Below are 16,657 nucleotides of genomic sequence, written 5' to 3' on the forward strand. Positions count from 1 at the left end.
CAAAGATGCCAGCTTTCCATGCTTTGTCCTAAAAAAAAAAAAAAACAACACTAAACGGTGAAGTTAGAGTGTTCATTCATTTTAAAGAGATATGAATACAAACACTGGATCCTCAACAGTCTTTAAACATCACAGATCAGCTGGATATCTTGTTAAAAGGCAGATTCTGGTTCAAGAGGTCTGGGAAGAGAGCCAAGATTCTGCACTTCTAACAGGCTCTCAGGTGGTATCAATGCCGCTTGTCCTTGGTCTACACCTTGAGCAGAAAGGGACTCGTTAACTTGCTGTCTCCTTGAATGTGTTTTCTATGAATGTCAGCCCTGACCACCCCCATCACAGGAATCTTAGTGCTCGTATTGTATATATCGTCTACAGGTACCTTGGTACTGCTGTATACTGGTAGGTCCCATATGTGTATGTCTTCTGTCCCCAACCAGATTGTAAGCCCATCTGTGTTTGCTCAGCCCTGTGTGTGCAACACAGGTGCTGAATGAAGGACTATCAATGACTGATTGCTACATTAAAGATTATTTCCTCCTTCCTCAGAATGCTATACTTCGCTCATCCATAGAGCTCAAGACTTAAAAGTCTGGTTTAAGAGACATTGAATCTGTTCTGCCTTTTATTTTCCGTTTCTTGTAAGTTGAGTTTTAAGAAATCAATTGATTGTGTGGAGAGTTCTAATTGAGTATGTAATAAAATAACAACCAACTGTGGAGGTGGGAGGGGGGCCCTGTTGCACCAGGAAGCATGTTTGTTGGCTGCATTCGACCACTAAAGTGGAAGCACTGGGATATTCTGGAAAAAACACAAACCTGGGTTCAGAGCCTTACTCCATCACCTACAAGTTGTGCCTCTTTAGAAAATTGACTAAAATTACTGGGAATTTATTTTATCATCTGTACAATGGGCTACCTTTTTCTGTTATTGTTGTAAGAACTATAGTACCTGGTAAATTGCCTAGCATAGTGCTCAGTACAAGATGTTACACTCTCAGCAGAATCACTTCCAAGTCAAATTGGAAATGAGTGTTAGCCCCATCTCTCTGGTTCAACAAAGCTGGTGGGATAGTTTACATGCAGGGCATTAGCGCCATCTAGTGGTATACTACTGCCTCCACTTCCTTACAGAATTCTGTCTTCTTCCAGTACCTTTGAATAGCCATTTGGTTTATTCATTTCATTCAGCAAGCATTTATTGAATGCCTACTGTGTGCCAGGCACTGATTTGGCAGCTGAAGCTACAACAGTGAATAAGATAGACATGGTCCTTGACTTTAGGGGGTTTGCAGTCAGGTGGGAAGATAGAAATAAAATAATTACCAAAATAAAATTTGAATTCAACTTTTGAAAAGCACTGTGAAAGAGTAGGTGAGTAGAGTATCCTGTGAGTTTATAATAAAGCTTCCCTAGGGAAGTGATATTAAAGGTAAGAAACATAGAATCCAGCCAAGAGACCATATCAGGCATGTACCAGCCACCCAGCAGCTCCTCCCTGGACACATTTACCCCATTGAGGATCAGGATCCTGCCAGTCCGTCAGAAGCTCCCATCTTGAACTGTGGCCTGTTTCATCAATCATCTAATGTCTTTCACATCCCCCTCTGTGCAAGTCACTTTACATACACTGCTGCTGACTTTCTCGTGTTATGCTTTTGCAGGCGATGTGCAATGAGGTTAACTAACTTGTACAAAGACATAAAATGACATGTCAGAGTCAAGATTCACACCCACATCTTTCTGCTCACAGCATCCATGCTCTTTCCTCTACTGAAGCTGTCTCCCTGATGCCGAGCTCAGATCTTTTTATTCTGCATTAGGCTGCTTGCCTTGGCGGAAAGGAAACCATTAGAAGTGCTTGGGGAAAACGAAAATGCAAAGGGAGGGAGGGAAAATTAAATAACCGCTCAGTAGGTCATGTGTGAAGGGCAGAGAGGAGACTGCTGACTTGGCTAGTTATGTTCCTCTGTGCGAGTTCAGGAAAGTAAGCCCAAGAGATCTCTTCCAACAGGGAAGAAAGTATCCCTAATAATATTGCCTATACTCTTGTGGTTTAAAATGTGTTGCAGCAGCTGCTAGATTAAAATGATTTGGAGAATCATTTGGGGAAGAGAGGTTATGCTCTGGAAATCTGTAGGAAGTTGCAAGGATTACTAAGCACTAAGGAGCAAAACATTGCTGGGTCAGAAAATCGCTGCAAGACTTAGAGGTTTACTGCAACACAGGACTTTCAGCTTTAAAGCTGGGACATTCTCATGGCAAACTATGATGGTTGGTCATCTGGCAGTGAGCCAGACTGGGAAGATGTGATGTACCTGTTAGGCTGAAACAGCTACTGAAATCTGAGGTCCATTTGAGGGCTTGGCCACAGACCAATGCAGAAAAAGTGGATAAAGGGTGATACAGATTCCTCAGTATGAGTACCTTGGTACTCAGTCCCTAGATTACCAACCCAGAGCACCTGCTCCAGGCCTTGCATGCAGAATTAGTTAGGACCAGTCTTGAGGGAGGGCTCAGACAGAAGACAAGTATGACCACAGAATCAGGCTAGTCTATGCTTCAGCTTCCTCATCTCCAAAATGGGATAAGTAGCAGTACCTCCCACCTAAAACTGCATGTAAGCTCTGTTAGTTAATATGTACAAAGTGCTCAGAATGGTGCCTGGTCCATATGGATGTAGGAATTATCATCATGAAATTCCCAGGAAGAGAAACGGGTGTATGGCCCTGGCTGGATCACGTCTGTGATAACTCAGTTTTCCCATCTGTAAAATGATAAAGCCCCTGCCAAAGCTTTCAGAAGAAACAGAACAAGACACAGTTAACAGGGCGAGAAGTCACAGAGAGTAGGTAGGAACTTAGGTGCTCTGAGATTAAAACCCCTGGATTACATCCAGCTCTACCTTTTAGATGTTTATTTATTCAACTGCCACATCCCAGCCACAACCCCAAGACCCAAGAAACCAGGGTTGGAATGCCAGGCACCAAGGCTGCTGCAGCCATCACCCAAACCCTCCGCACAGACCAGGGGCCCCCAGGCACTGGCCCAAGGCAGCGTGTAGCATCCAGACAAGGCAGGCGGGGGAGGATGGATTTGCCAGATAATGGATGCCAATGATTTGAGGAAGGCAGCAGCAAGGGAGAAATGGAAATGCAAACCAGGTACAAATACCCACGGGCCAGGTGCTGTCCTGAGCACTTTATGCGTTAGTTCATTTAATTCCCCTAGCAATCTTATGAAGTAGGCACTGTTGTTCACCCCATTTTACAGAAGAGACTGAGGCATGCAGTGGCCATAACTTGCTTTACTCACACAGCAAGCCAGAACTTTGAGCAAGTTTGTTCATAATCCTATTCCCTAGTTCTTCTCAGCAGAATGAGGATAATAAATTATGACATCTACCTCATAGATTCATTATGCAGATTAGACAAGATAATCTATATATAGCACTTAGCAAAGGGTTGAAAACATTGTAAGCACTCATTCTTAAACCCAAAGTAACTCACTAGGTAATTGGCATGATAAAATATATAGGCTATAATTATCAAAAATATAACTGGTAGTTTAAGCAAATGGCCAGATGCATGAGGTAGTTGGTCTGGGGTGGGGCAGGGGACATAAAATGCCATAGGAACTGAGGAACACCACGGCAGGGCTGGAGAATCCGATCTGCACAAGACATTTTGTAGGCCTCGGGTGAGAAATGGTGAAGACGACTTGAAGGATGGACAGTTGGCTCCAAACTCCAGGCTTTCATTCGCTGAACTAAGAGGGACTGTGAGCCAGCCCTCATCTCTGGGAAGAAGCCTTCAGCAGCCCATATAGGAGAGCTGAGGTGTCTGGGAAAGCCCACACCGAGGCCCAGGGCTGGGCCAGCTGTGGAGGGCCATGGTACAGCCCCATCTTGACTCCTGCTGCAGAGAGCCCAGGCAGGGCCGCAGCTTCAGCCCACGTGCCAGAGTTCTGCTATGATCACCCTCCTGCTTGCCAGCTTAAAACCACTGTTTGCTCACGTGACCTCTCTGACTTCATCCGTTTAGACCATCTTTGGCTCAATGACCTCAACCCACTCTCTTCACCTGCTCTATTTTTTTTTATTGTGCCCCCGATTCCAGGCAAGACATTCCATTCACTCCATCAGCCCCAATCTGAGAACCCTGTCAGCAAAGAGTATTGGCCAGGGATGAGGAATTGTGGTGAGGTGAGAGGAATAGCTCTGATAAGAGGTATGGCACTGCTACTCACTAATAGCTCTAGATTCTTGGCAGAGTACTAGGAACTCACCCCATGTCTTCATCAGCAGGTGTATTGGCTGCATTTTGGAAACCTAGTAAGGGGCTGTAATTAGCAGCAGGGAGAGAACAAGAATTCTTCTCCAGGGCAAGTGATAAGAGCAGTAAGCATTGAGTGGACAGTGATCATCCAGCCAAATCATGCTCCCTTTCCTCCTCTTCCATCTCTTAAAAAGAGACTGGAACTGTGCTCTCGGGCTCAGGGAATTCCACCTGACTGTACTGCTTTGCCTCCAAATGGATTCTCTATCTCTCCCGATCCCTTTCAGGTAGATGGTTGCATTGGATGGTACCTGGTTTGCATTTCCATTTCTCCCTTGGCTGTTGCCTTCCTCAAATCACTGGCATCCATATCTGGCAAATTCCATTCCCTGCTTGTCTGGATACTACACCCTGCCTTGGGCCAGTGCCTGGGGGCCCCTGGTCCATGTGGAGGGTTTGGATGATGGCTGCAGCAGCCTTGGTGCCTTGCATTTCAACCCTGGTTTCTTGGGTCTTAAGATTGTGGCTGGGATGTAGCAGGTGGAACCCAACAAGGAGATTTACCTCAATGGTAAGGAGGGGTTTCTGTGTGAGGAAATGAGCACCAGGGACCCCAGGTGGTCAGAGGTGATTGGATTGTTCCGCACAAACTGGGTTACCCCTCAGAGCTGATGTGGCCTAGAGAGACACCACTAAAGCCATCATGTGCCTCTAAGATTTCACTAGGAAACTTTCCAAGAAAAGACTAGATCTCCACTGGGCTTGAAAGGTGGGCCACCGACACTGGGCACTCAGGTCTGCATTTCTGCTCCAAGTGGTTCCTTAGTCCAGTTTTACACAGCAACAACACACTCTTCCATTCATGTTCTGTTTCGTTCTGCAGATCCTATAGGGGAACATCATGGTAATGGAACTTTTGTGTTTTACATTGCTGCTACAAGAAGACCAGATTAAAAATTTTATGACACTTTTGTTTTTGTTTTTATGTACGTTGCATGTGAAAATATCTATTACACAAATCAAGTACTCTGCTTTCCATTGCCAAGCATGTTTGGCACGAGAGCTGTAATAAGAAGTGTAATGAAAATAATGGTTTTTAGAATCACTAATTTGGTAACTGGTATATGAAGCTGACAAGGGTCCCTCTGCCAAAACTGCAGAAGGTCAGGCATAGCCTTCCCTTAGCTCATATGGCTGCAGAGGAAGGAGGGGTCTTTCTTTGGACTTCATCCCCAGGCAGCCCACTCACTTTTCTGTTGCTCACCTGTCTGCCTTGGGGAACTGGAGTTGAATGGCTGCTTGTGTCCCTCCTGGGATCCGTGGGCTCCACAGTCGTCCCAGGCCTCCTTGCCTAATCGGACTCCCCACCCCCTGCCATCCAAGTAGTTCCTCTTCTGGTCCTGTCACTATCATCTCACCTTCTCTCTCTCAGGGCGTGTCCTTCTGTAGTACATCTTTTTAATAACTGGGAAGAGTCTCCTCCAATCTTCCCTTTGGAGGCCTTTTCTCTTCAGTCAATCTCTGCCCCACCCAATTCCACCCCTTGTTCCAGTGTCCTGCTCACAATCTCTTTCACAATGCCACTGACTTACCCAGGCTGGCTAGGACATTTCTGTTTTTGTTGCATTGCATTGCAATATGGACTGAAGTAAGCCTGCCTATGAAATCACGTGTGAACTTATTTTATTTTTGTTTACTGTGACTTTAAAGGGCAGGGAGAAAATGAATAGTGAGGGAAGGAAAGGAGACCTAACATTTGTTGAGATAGATGCCTCATACATGTTCACTTACACATCCTCACAATGATCTTGGGAGGTGTTATTTATTCCATTTTCCAGAGGGGGAAATGGAGGTTAAATCACTTGCACAGGCCAGGCATGGTGACTCATGCCTATAATCCCAGCACTCTGGGAAGCCAAGGTGGGAGGATTGCTTGAGCCCAGGAGTTTGAGACCAGCCTGTCTCTATAAAAAAATAATAATTTTTAAAAAATCACTTGCACAAAGTTCCAAAGCTAGTCAACAAAAAAACCAGTTACAAATTTGCTCTTCATTTCGTGTAAAAAATCAATTAAACTTTTCTGAATGTTTCAGTCCTTTAAAAAAAAAAATCTCCATGAAGCATGCCATCCAATGAGCTGTGTGACCTGGGGCAAGTCAGTGGACCTCTCTGGGCTATAGTTTGAACATCTTTAATGCCAGGAGCCTGTCCTAGAAGTTTCTAGCACCTATAAGCTTTTAACCCAGGGTTTAATTTTCCTTGTTCTCAAAAAGGACTTCTTCCCATCCAATCCAAATCTTTTAAGAACCCAAATCATTCTAACAAGAAATAAATGACTAACACTTCTGGAGTGCCAATCAGGAGCACATCAGGAATTCCCTTCCTTTTTCCTACCCGGCAGCAGTTTCACAGCTGTGCCCCAGCTCTCCTAAATCGGGATCTGTGGGTAGACAAGAGGATGAGAAATACAGTGCTAAAGGGGCCTGGGTTTCTATGTCACCACCACCACCCACCCTCTGCCCCAGCCACTGTAGCCAGCATGCCTCCACCTGGCCGTCCTTCCCTACACAGTCTGCATGCCCCCCATAGCTGGCTACACTATGGGAAGGACTGATGCCCACCAGACAGGCTCAACCTTCCTGACCTCCCTTGCACCCTGGGTGATCCTTGTCCATATGTGGAAAATAAGATGATGTTCATAAAAAACAATACAATCGGCCGGCACAGTGGCTCACGTCTGTAATCCCAGCACTTTAGGAGGCCGAGGCAGGAGGGTTGCCTGAGCTCAGGAGTTCAAGACAAGCCTGGCCAACATGGCAAAATCCCATCTCTACTAAAAATACAAAATATTAGCCAGGCATGATGGCGTGCACCTGTAGTCCCAGATATTCGGGAGGCTGAGGCAGGAGAATCACTTGAACCCAGGAGGCGGAGGTTGCAGTGAGCCAAGATCACGCCACTGCACTCCAGCCTGGGTGACAGAGCAAGACTCCATCTCAGGGAGAAAAAAAAAAAAGCAATACAATCTACAGCAGCTATGTGCACACCTTGAAATTCTAGGGGCCATAAACTGGAAGGGCATTTCTTTAGTCCCTGCAAATGGGACCAAAAGCTTTTACTCACCTGGCTTAGGTGGGGGAAATAATCACACACACACACACACACACACTCTCACACATACACACATATGTATATGCACATGTGTTTACTGATCGTCTCCTTGGGATTTGCTAAGCCTCTCACCTGAAGCCTCAACAGCCCTAAGAAACTGTACTCAGGATCCCACTGGAGTTTGCCAGCATTCCAGGGCCAAGCCAAGACTCTTGTAAATTGCCAAGAACTGGATTCTGACCTGAGAGCACAGAGTGGACAAAGAATGGCACGGAGATGCCAAGGAAGCTGAGTTCAGGAGGGAAAGTGAAGCCTGCCCCACTCAACATCCTTGTCCTTCTCTTCTTCTCAGCCTCTGAAACCCCAGCCCCTACACACACCCAAAAAGAGGATTCAGCAACTGAATATGAGAGACAGACCTGGTGGAAGGCTTTGGTACCTGTGAAACTGCACCTGGTTATTGATCCAGAGAATGACCACCAGAGGCAGTATTATCATTTAAGACAAGTTTCCTTTGGCACATCTTACAGCGTCTCTTATTGTTCTAGTCCTAACCCTCTTCCTGCCCCCATCCAAGAAGCTCTGTGCAATTCAACTAAATTCATAGGACATTACTCTAGTTAGCACTGTGCTTAGGAATACAAAGTCATTCTGGTACCAGGTCTGTTGCAAGCACTTCTGAAGGTCACAGACTTGAGAAGAACACTTGACTATGTTCTTGCTCCAACTTATAGAAACTGGAATGATGCAAGAAAAATGATGACAAGCTCATGCTCAAATAAAACGCCTGGGTCTTGCATCGAAACAGTGTCAAAAAAGCACGTTTCTGTACATTTTAAATTAAAATAAGATGTTGAAGGCTGGTGTGTTTCATCGTCTTAGCGAGTATCCTGTTCTAACTACTTTTTTCAATCAACTGGCCAACAACAGTCTCAATTGCATTTTTTTTTTTTTTGAGATGGAATATTGCTCTTGTTGCCCAGGCTGGAGTGCAATGGCATGATCTTGGCTCACTGCAACCTCCGCTTCCTGGGTTCAAGTGATTCTTCTGCCTCAGCCTCCTAGTAACTGGAATTGCAGCCATGCACCACCATGCCTGGCTAATTTTTGTATTTTTAGTAGAGACCAGGTTTGACCATGTTGGTCAGGCTAGTCTCAAACTCCTGACCTTGGGTGATCCACCCATCTTTGGCCTCCCAAAGTGCTGGGATTACTGGTGTGAGCCACTGCACCTGGTCCCAATTGCATTTGATGAGCACTTGTGTGATGATACTTTAATTCCTATTTTTTATTAATATCTAGTTTGTAAAGGACTACAGAGATACTGCACTGAGTGCCCTGGAAGGGCGGGGGATTTGAGCCAGGCCGATGGACATATGGGAGGACCAGGCTAGGGAAAGACTTGAAGCATGGACTTGTTTCTGGATGCAGCACCAAGTGGAATAGGCTTGGGGGTTGGGGAGATCAGATTGGCCAGAGCACAGGAACTTGCAAAGAAATACACAACAGGACACAGGTAGGATAGAGAAGGGGCAGAAATATGTAGTAGTTACCGGTTAGTGTAGTGCATGGTTTAATGTACTGTATATACTTTAATTTAATCATAACAACCATATGAGAAGAGTACTACATCTTGAATTTCACTTGAGGATTAGGCCCTGAAAAGGCTGCTGATAGAACAGTACTTAACTTCAGGTGGAGCAAGGGACAGTGGTTCCCCAGCCTCTGACAGGGTTCATCAAAGATTATTTATTTGCTTAATCTGAGCCACTTAGCAGTAAAGCCTAGATTTCAATCCACCCTTTGTCTCCAGGCCTAGCGAATGCTCTTTTCATTTTACCTCGCCTACCTAGTTACTACGATATTAACTTTCTAAAAACATTCTATGAAATGGATTATATCTGCAAATAAATGTAAATCCTATGTGTCTTGCTGAAGAAGAATAAGCACTTGTAACCCCACCACCCAATTTAAGGCATAGAATATTACCACTACTATCAAAGCCCTTCAGAGGTGACCACGATGCTGAAATGTCTGCTGAGGACTTCTTTACCCTTTACAATGTTACCACCTATGTCTGCTGTGTGATTTCTATTTGCTCCTCCGGATCTGCTCCAGTCTTCTTCATACTGCTGTGTGTCCCGTGAGGCTGGCCTATCTGGACTGCACCAGGGAGCTACCTTGATCCTTGGCTTCCTGGTGGGTTTGGCCAAAGTGAAACACTGACCGGAGAGCAGAGGATGAGAATGAGGTCAGGGTGCTTGCTCCCCTGATCCCTCTCTGCTGGGGCACCCACCAGGAATCAGTTGCATTCATCTACCAAGGTCACTCTTGGCTCTGGTGAGATAGCCCTCTCCATCCTACATGCCTTTCCCTGCCTCCTCGGCTCCTTCAGGTCTAGTGATGGTAAAGCTTCCTGACTGCTCTGCCAGCCCTAGGCTGCTGAACCATTCCCTGTTGGTGTGTCAAATCTAGTGTTTCTTAATCATGTTTAAAATCATGACTCCCATAAATACCTTTTTAGACTTTTTTTTCCCAATCATTTTCCTGCCATGAAATTTTTATACTACACATATACTGTTAATCTATTTATGTGCTGTAGATATCTTTGCATTATATATATGACAATAATACTATTTTTTGCTCACCAGGAAACAATTTTCACCCCTTGAGGGTGATATTGCCCTTATTAGGAATGTATACCCTAACCCAACTCATATTTTTGTAGCTCCCTTTAATACATTCTCTTTAGTCACTCATTTCGAGTGTGCTATCTCTTTCTTGCCAAGACACTAACATATATAACAATATGTTATGCAATATGACATATGTATAGTATGCATATTAGTTAAATACATAATGAATAATATAACAATATACTATATTTATAAACAATATTTTAGTTCTGTCAGGTTTTAATCTTTAAGTGAAGGAATATAGCATATTTTTCTTTTTCTTGGCTTTTGTTTGTCAATACTTGTGAGATTCACCTATATTGATGTGTGTAGTTATTGTTCATTTTTACTGCCATATGGTATTGCATTGAATGAACATATACAAGTTTATAAGTTCGTTTAGTGGTGGTGATGGCTATTTGGGTTGGTTATTTTAAACGCACTGCACAAAACATTCTTTTACATATCTTTTGGTAGAGACATAGATATACATATACATAATCTACACATATATATATACAGAGACTCTAGGGTGGATACCCGGGAGTAAAACTGCTCTATTGTAGGGTGTGCCTATTTTTCTCCTTACTAGGAAATGCCAAATTGTTTTCCTTTAATAATACCAATTTATTCTCATACCAATAGGATTTGAAAGTCCTGGTTGCTCCACATTCTTTTCAGCATTTTTTACTGCTAGACTTTTTAAAGTTTTGCCTCTCTGGTAGATATGAAAAAGGTCTTTAATTGTAAATTTGATTTTTGTTTTGTTTATTACTGATCAGCTGAGCATCTTTCTACTTCCTCACTGGCTATCTGGTTTCCTTTCCTGTGAATGTCAGTTTATGCCCTTTATCCACTTTCCTATTGGAGTGTTTCACTTTTTCTTATTGATTCATCGGTTTCCTTCACATATTCTAGATGCTAACCCTTTGTCAGTTATATAAACTGCAAATATTTTTTCCCAGATTGTGGCATGTCTTTTCACTCTTTGAATAATGAATTGTGATGAATATATATTTAAAATTCCAATGGAGAAAAATGTATTAACCATTTCCTTTCTGGTTTGTGTCTTTTGTGACTTCTCAGAGACATTCTTTCTATGCTGAATTCATAAAGTTTTTCTGTGATTTCTTTTAAAAGATATTTAAAATTGTGCCTTTTACATTTGTTTCATTTTTTTCTTTTGTATATTGCAGAGATTCCTTTTTTTTTTTTTTCATATTCATGGAAACCAAGTTTCCAGTGCCATTCGTTGAATAGACTATCAGCCCCCTTGCCCATCTTTCTTTTCTTTTCTTTTTTTTTTTGAGACAGTCTCACTTTGTTACCCAGGCTCGAGCACAGTAACATGAACATGGCTCACTGCAGCCTCAACCTCCCCAAGCTCAGGTGATCCTCCCACCTCAGCCTCCCAGGTAGCTGGAACTACTGGCACCCACCACCACACCTAGTAAGTTTTTGTATTTTTTGATAGAGAGCAGGTTTCACCATGCTGCCCAGGCTGGTCTCAAACTCCCGGGCTCAAGCCATCCACCCCCACCTCAGCCTCACAAAGTGCTGGGATTACAGGTGTGAGCCACCACGCTCAGCCCTGCTTGCCTATCTTTACTGCCTCCTCTGCCACATGTTTATACATATGTGGGTCTGTTTCTAGACTCTCTCTTCTATTCTGCTGGTGTATTAATATGTCCCCGCACCAGTAACACAGTTCCCATTTCTATAGCTTAGTAATAAGTCTTGATATCTGTCAGGATACATCCTTTTTTCTTCTTTAGGAGTATCTTGTCTATTCTTTGCTCTTGACTCATCCCTATGACATTTTTTAAATGGCTTATTAGATTCCAAAAAGAGCCTGAGCAGGCAGTGCCATGGGTAAATAGCAAGGGTGAGGATGAGCATCTACATGCAGATCAATATTGCCAGTGCAGCAGTGCTGAGGCAGAGTAGGGGCCAGACTATACGCAGCAGTGTCAGAGACCAGGGCAAATCTGCAGTCCAGGGCAAGGCCACCCCATGTAGGGAGACTCAGCCAATGTCAAAACATTATAGGTGGCTATTTCTGCTTACTATTTTCCCAGTGGCCCATGGACATCACAAAGGTACTAAACCTTTATCATAAGCCTCCTTTGGGAGATTTATTAAGGAAATTGAATCGTTTATTCTGAAAGAGGAAAAAAAGCTAGGAAGGACTTAATTGTTGAATATTACTCTAGGCTAAGAAGATAAGTGAAAATGGAGAAGAGGCCAGAGTTGGGATTCAGACTCACAGGGATCAATTAGTATCACAAAGAGACAAACCTAGCTGAATCCATAGCTCCAGCCTGCTTTTTCCCAAAGGGAATTTAGATGGTTTCAGTACAAATCCATGTTCATTACTGGGGTTTATTTTAGTTGTTTGGTTTTTTGTTGTTGTTGTTGTTGTTGTTGTTTGTTTAAGATAATGCTTATTGAGCATTTACCACTGGCCAGGCTTTCTTCTAAGCATTTAATATGTATTAACTATTTCCATGCCCCCTGCCAATCCAAATCAACTCAGAGTATGTATCACAGATGATTGATTGGTTGGCATATTTCCCATCAGGAATAAATCACTGAGGAAAGGTGAAGAATTCCCTTTATGTATAGACCTTTGACAACCACTCCTCAAACTGGGCTTTTGAACATTTTCCTAGTGGATCTTGCTTATTTGGCCTGAATGGAAAAATGTAAAGCCAGGAGCCAGGTTATATCATTTAAAAACAACAACAAAAAAAAACCAGACAGGATCATGGTGACTGTATCTTCTCTGAGAGGAGGCAGGCAGAAGGAAGGGATGAGCAGGAAGATGAATATTCTAGAACAAACGGGGAGGAGTAGCCATTCTATCCTCCACAGAGGTTTCTTGAACAAGGAAGACTTGGCCTCTGTCTGTGGGCCAGGAAGTCCATGGTATCAGATGCCAAGTATTGGCATCAAGGATTTTCCAACAAGAAGGCAGCCGCCTCAAATCCTTTGTGGAGCAAGACAGGTTATAAATAGATCTATAAATTTTTTTCACCAGAAGGCAACAGGCTTAGCACAGCTATTCTTCCCTTTCGTTTCCCCTCCCTGCATTGCTTTGCCTATTAAATCCCTGCTACCAGGCAGAGCCATCTGCGTTATCAGCCAATCCGCTGCCGCAGCCTCAGGAGAGCCAGGATGGAAACTGGCTTCTATTACGACTTCAGGTTGTGACCTTGCTTGTGGAAAAAAGTAAATCTTCCTATCTTACCTCTGGCTAATTGGGCAGGAGGTAGAGAGACAATAATTTATTGTACAATTTGCCTCCTGCTGGCTAGAACGCTAATGTAGCCCTTGCAGAGGCAGGCTCTGGTTTTAGGGACAGGCTGAGGAGAGAGAAGCTATGGGCTGGGTCTCTGGTACAGGCAGCCAAAACCTGCTCATGGGGCTTTTAACTGCAAGATTTTAGAAGATGGGTTGTTTTACTGGCCAAGTTATATGTGGCTTGTGGGGTGTGTGTGTTTGTGTGTGTGTGTGTGAGAGAGAGAGAGAGAGAGAGAGAGAAAGACAGAGAGAGAAACAGAGAGATTGATTTCATCTCTCCTAACAGATGGTGACTTAGAAATTATTTAGCTCATTGAGTCTCCAACTTTGTTGTAGATCAGAACCCCCGGGGGCGTGTTAAAGCACAGGGTGCTGGGTTCCACCCCCAGAGTTTCTGATTCTGTTGGTCTGGGGCAGGACCTGAACATTTGCATTTCCCATACACTCCCTGGTGACAGTGGTGCTGCCAGTCTGAGGATCAGTGATTTGGTCTAACCTTCTGATTTCACAAACGAGGAAACTAAAGCCCGAAAGCCCAACAGTTCATGAAAATACACGCACAGGCACCCACAACTGGTTATTGGCTAAGTCCAGAATAGAACTGGGACTCCTGGACTCCTAATCTGGTGCTTTCTCCACCAACTCAGGCTGGTACATGGCCAGGCTGCCCGGGAGTTGCTATTCTAATAATAAACATGTTATCCTTTATGGTTGAAGATTACCAGTCCGCGCATTGTTTCTTCTTCCTCTGCCTTCCCCAGTCCAACAGAACCTGCCCTGCGGGCTCAGTACAGAAATAGCCTAGCCCAGCCCACTCACCCACAGGCCAGTGGAACTTAGAATCAGGTCGTGCCCCACAGCCAGATGCCTCTCCTAAGCACCTGGTGTCTATGTTACTGTCCTTGGTTCTTGCTGGTAAATGAATTGGAGATCTGAGGCCTCTGCAGTGACTACTGGGTGTGCATATTGGGCCTGAGTTATATGTAGCTCTTTCTGCATTCTCCATGTTCTCCTGAGGCTTTGACCTTGATGTCTGACATTTCAGCTCATTATTCTGCCTAGCCCCTAAATCCTCTGCTGAGGCTAGAGCTCCACTCTGAATGATGATCCCATGATGGGAAACTATACTTCTGTTGGTTCTCATTCCTGAACTGGAGTGTTGGTCTATACCAAAACTTGGTTGCTGAGTCCTGCAGCCCACAGGTCAACTGCCCACGTGGTATCTGCCCACCCAGAGGCTTTCTGAGCTCTGACTGCCTCTTGAATTCCCTGGGCTATGCTCTGCCTTCCGGATTAGAAACCTCAGGCTCAACCTGGTATGAAATCAAAGCCGAGATTGACTTTGAGATGCTTGTCTACCTGTCACTGGCACTTCTAGGGCCAGCTTCTGCACTGGATCAGTTCCTCAGCCCCATCTCACCCTGGCCATATTCATATCTTCATTTGCCAGTGAGATCTAGCACAAAGATGTCCTACAGAGGATAAGTGCTTCAAGTGATTTTTTTTCCAGCATGGGGAAGGAATACAGTAACCTGTCTATAGTAATACCTTGAAGGTCTCTTTTGATATGGGAGGTGGTCATCAGAAAGGAGACAGAGTTGGCTCAATTATTCTGCATAAAGAATTGGTAGATACTGGAGGTAACAGAGAAAATACAACAGAGAATCCTGGACAACACCGGAGCAGTCTGAGTGATGCAGGAGGCTGGAACATAGATGGGGAAAGCAGACAATAAGAAATTCCCTATGTGGAGTAGCCAGAGGACTTTCACCACTCAATTTTAATTTGTCTACTGTAGGACAATATGACCTCCCTCTTGTTCCAAATCTTGATGCAATTGTATAGCTTTTGTGGTGGTGGCATGAGTTGCAGGGAAGGGGAAAGAGCAGGGCCATATACAAGAAGTGTGGCCTGCTGCACTCACCTCTGCTGAGACCTATGTGTAGCTAGCAGCATTGTAACCTGGTTCTAGGTTGCGCTCTACTAGTTCTAGGTGGTGAACCTGAAGGAGGGAGCAGTGGCTGGAAATGGGGCTGAAAGAAGAAGCAAGGAGAGCTTAATGCAACTGCCAGATGGGTGACTTGAGTACAGGCGTGAAACCTACACCTCGTATATGTTTACCAAACATACTAGAGGCTTCAAAGACAACTCTTAGATGATGGTACTGGATAATTCTGGAATTTACTATCAGCATACTCTAACCATTTGAGAGAACTAGCCTGATGTGAGATACAGTAGATTCTCTTTCTTTCTGTTTTTTTTGTTCGTTTGTTTTTGTTTTTGTTTTTAGATGTAGTCTTGCTCTGTTACCCAGGCTGGAGTGTGCGATTCACCTGCCTCAGCCTCCTGAGTAGCTGGAATTATAGGCATACACCACCATGCTCGGCTAATTTTTGTATTTTTATTAGAGACAGGGTTTCACCATGTTGGCCAGGCTGGTCTCAAACTCCTGACCTCAACTGATCTGCCTGCCTCAGCCTCCCAAAGTACTGGGATTAAAGGCATGAGCCACAGTGCCAGCCAGTGGATTCTCTTTCATTTGGATTCAATTAACTTGGAATCTGTGCTTCCTTGGTCAGAAGTTTGGGGGAAATAATTTTTTGTCTTGTCTATGAAGAAACAAATCAGAAGTGGAAATAAAATGATAGTAAGAAGGCTTAGATTTTGTAAAGGAACAAGGCAGTACTTTCTGCATACTAACAAAGTGTTTACTGCCCTAGAAAAATAATTTGCAATAAATCCAACAGTAGTTTACAGGAATTTATGACTTTAAATTTTAAATTTTAAACCTGCAATTCTTTTTTGCAATGTGGTTTGAGGACAGTTCTAAACTTCTTCCTAACCCCTTCCTCTCCCATAATTTTCATCCCTTTACTTCTCCCAAGCAGGCCTTCTATAGTGTGGAAATGATACGGAAGCCAGGTTGCCATTTCTCGTAAGGCTCCCCATAGTAACCTGGACAAACTTTCTTTCTCCTCTCCAAATAGGTGTCGATCATTGGACTGAAGTGGATGGTTGAGATGTTGCAGTGGAAATAAAAGGAGATGGCGAAAAGGTTCTTGCCTCAACCATTCCCCTTCCTTCATTTGTTCCCAGTCCAAGGGCTGCTGGACAGTGTCTCTCAGAGTACACCTTGGTCCTTTTCCTGAGAAAGCCAAACTTGGAAGTGACTAGCAGGTCTAATTGTGCCTCTGTGGAATCCAAATTCTGGAACGAGACAAAGAAAAGTCTGGAGGCCTCCGACTGAAGAGAGAGCCTGATGGATTAAATCCAAGCTTCGTACAGTCCCAAAAGC

This window comes from Cebus imitator, unplaced genomic scaffold (assembly GCF_001604975.1).
Source record: "Cebus imitator isolate Cc_AM_T3 unplaced genomic scaffold, Cebus_imitator-1.0 Scaffold476, whole genome shotgun sequence".
NCBI lineage: Eukaryota > Metazoa > Chordata > Mammalia > Primates > Cebidae > Cebus > Cebus imitator.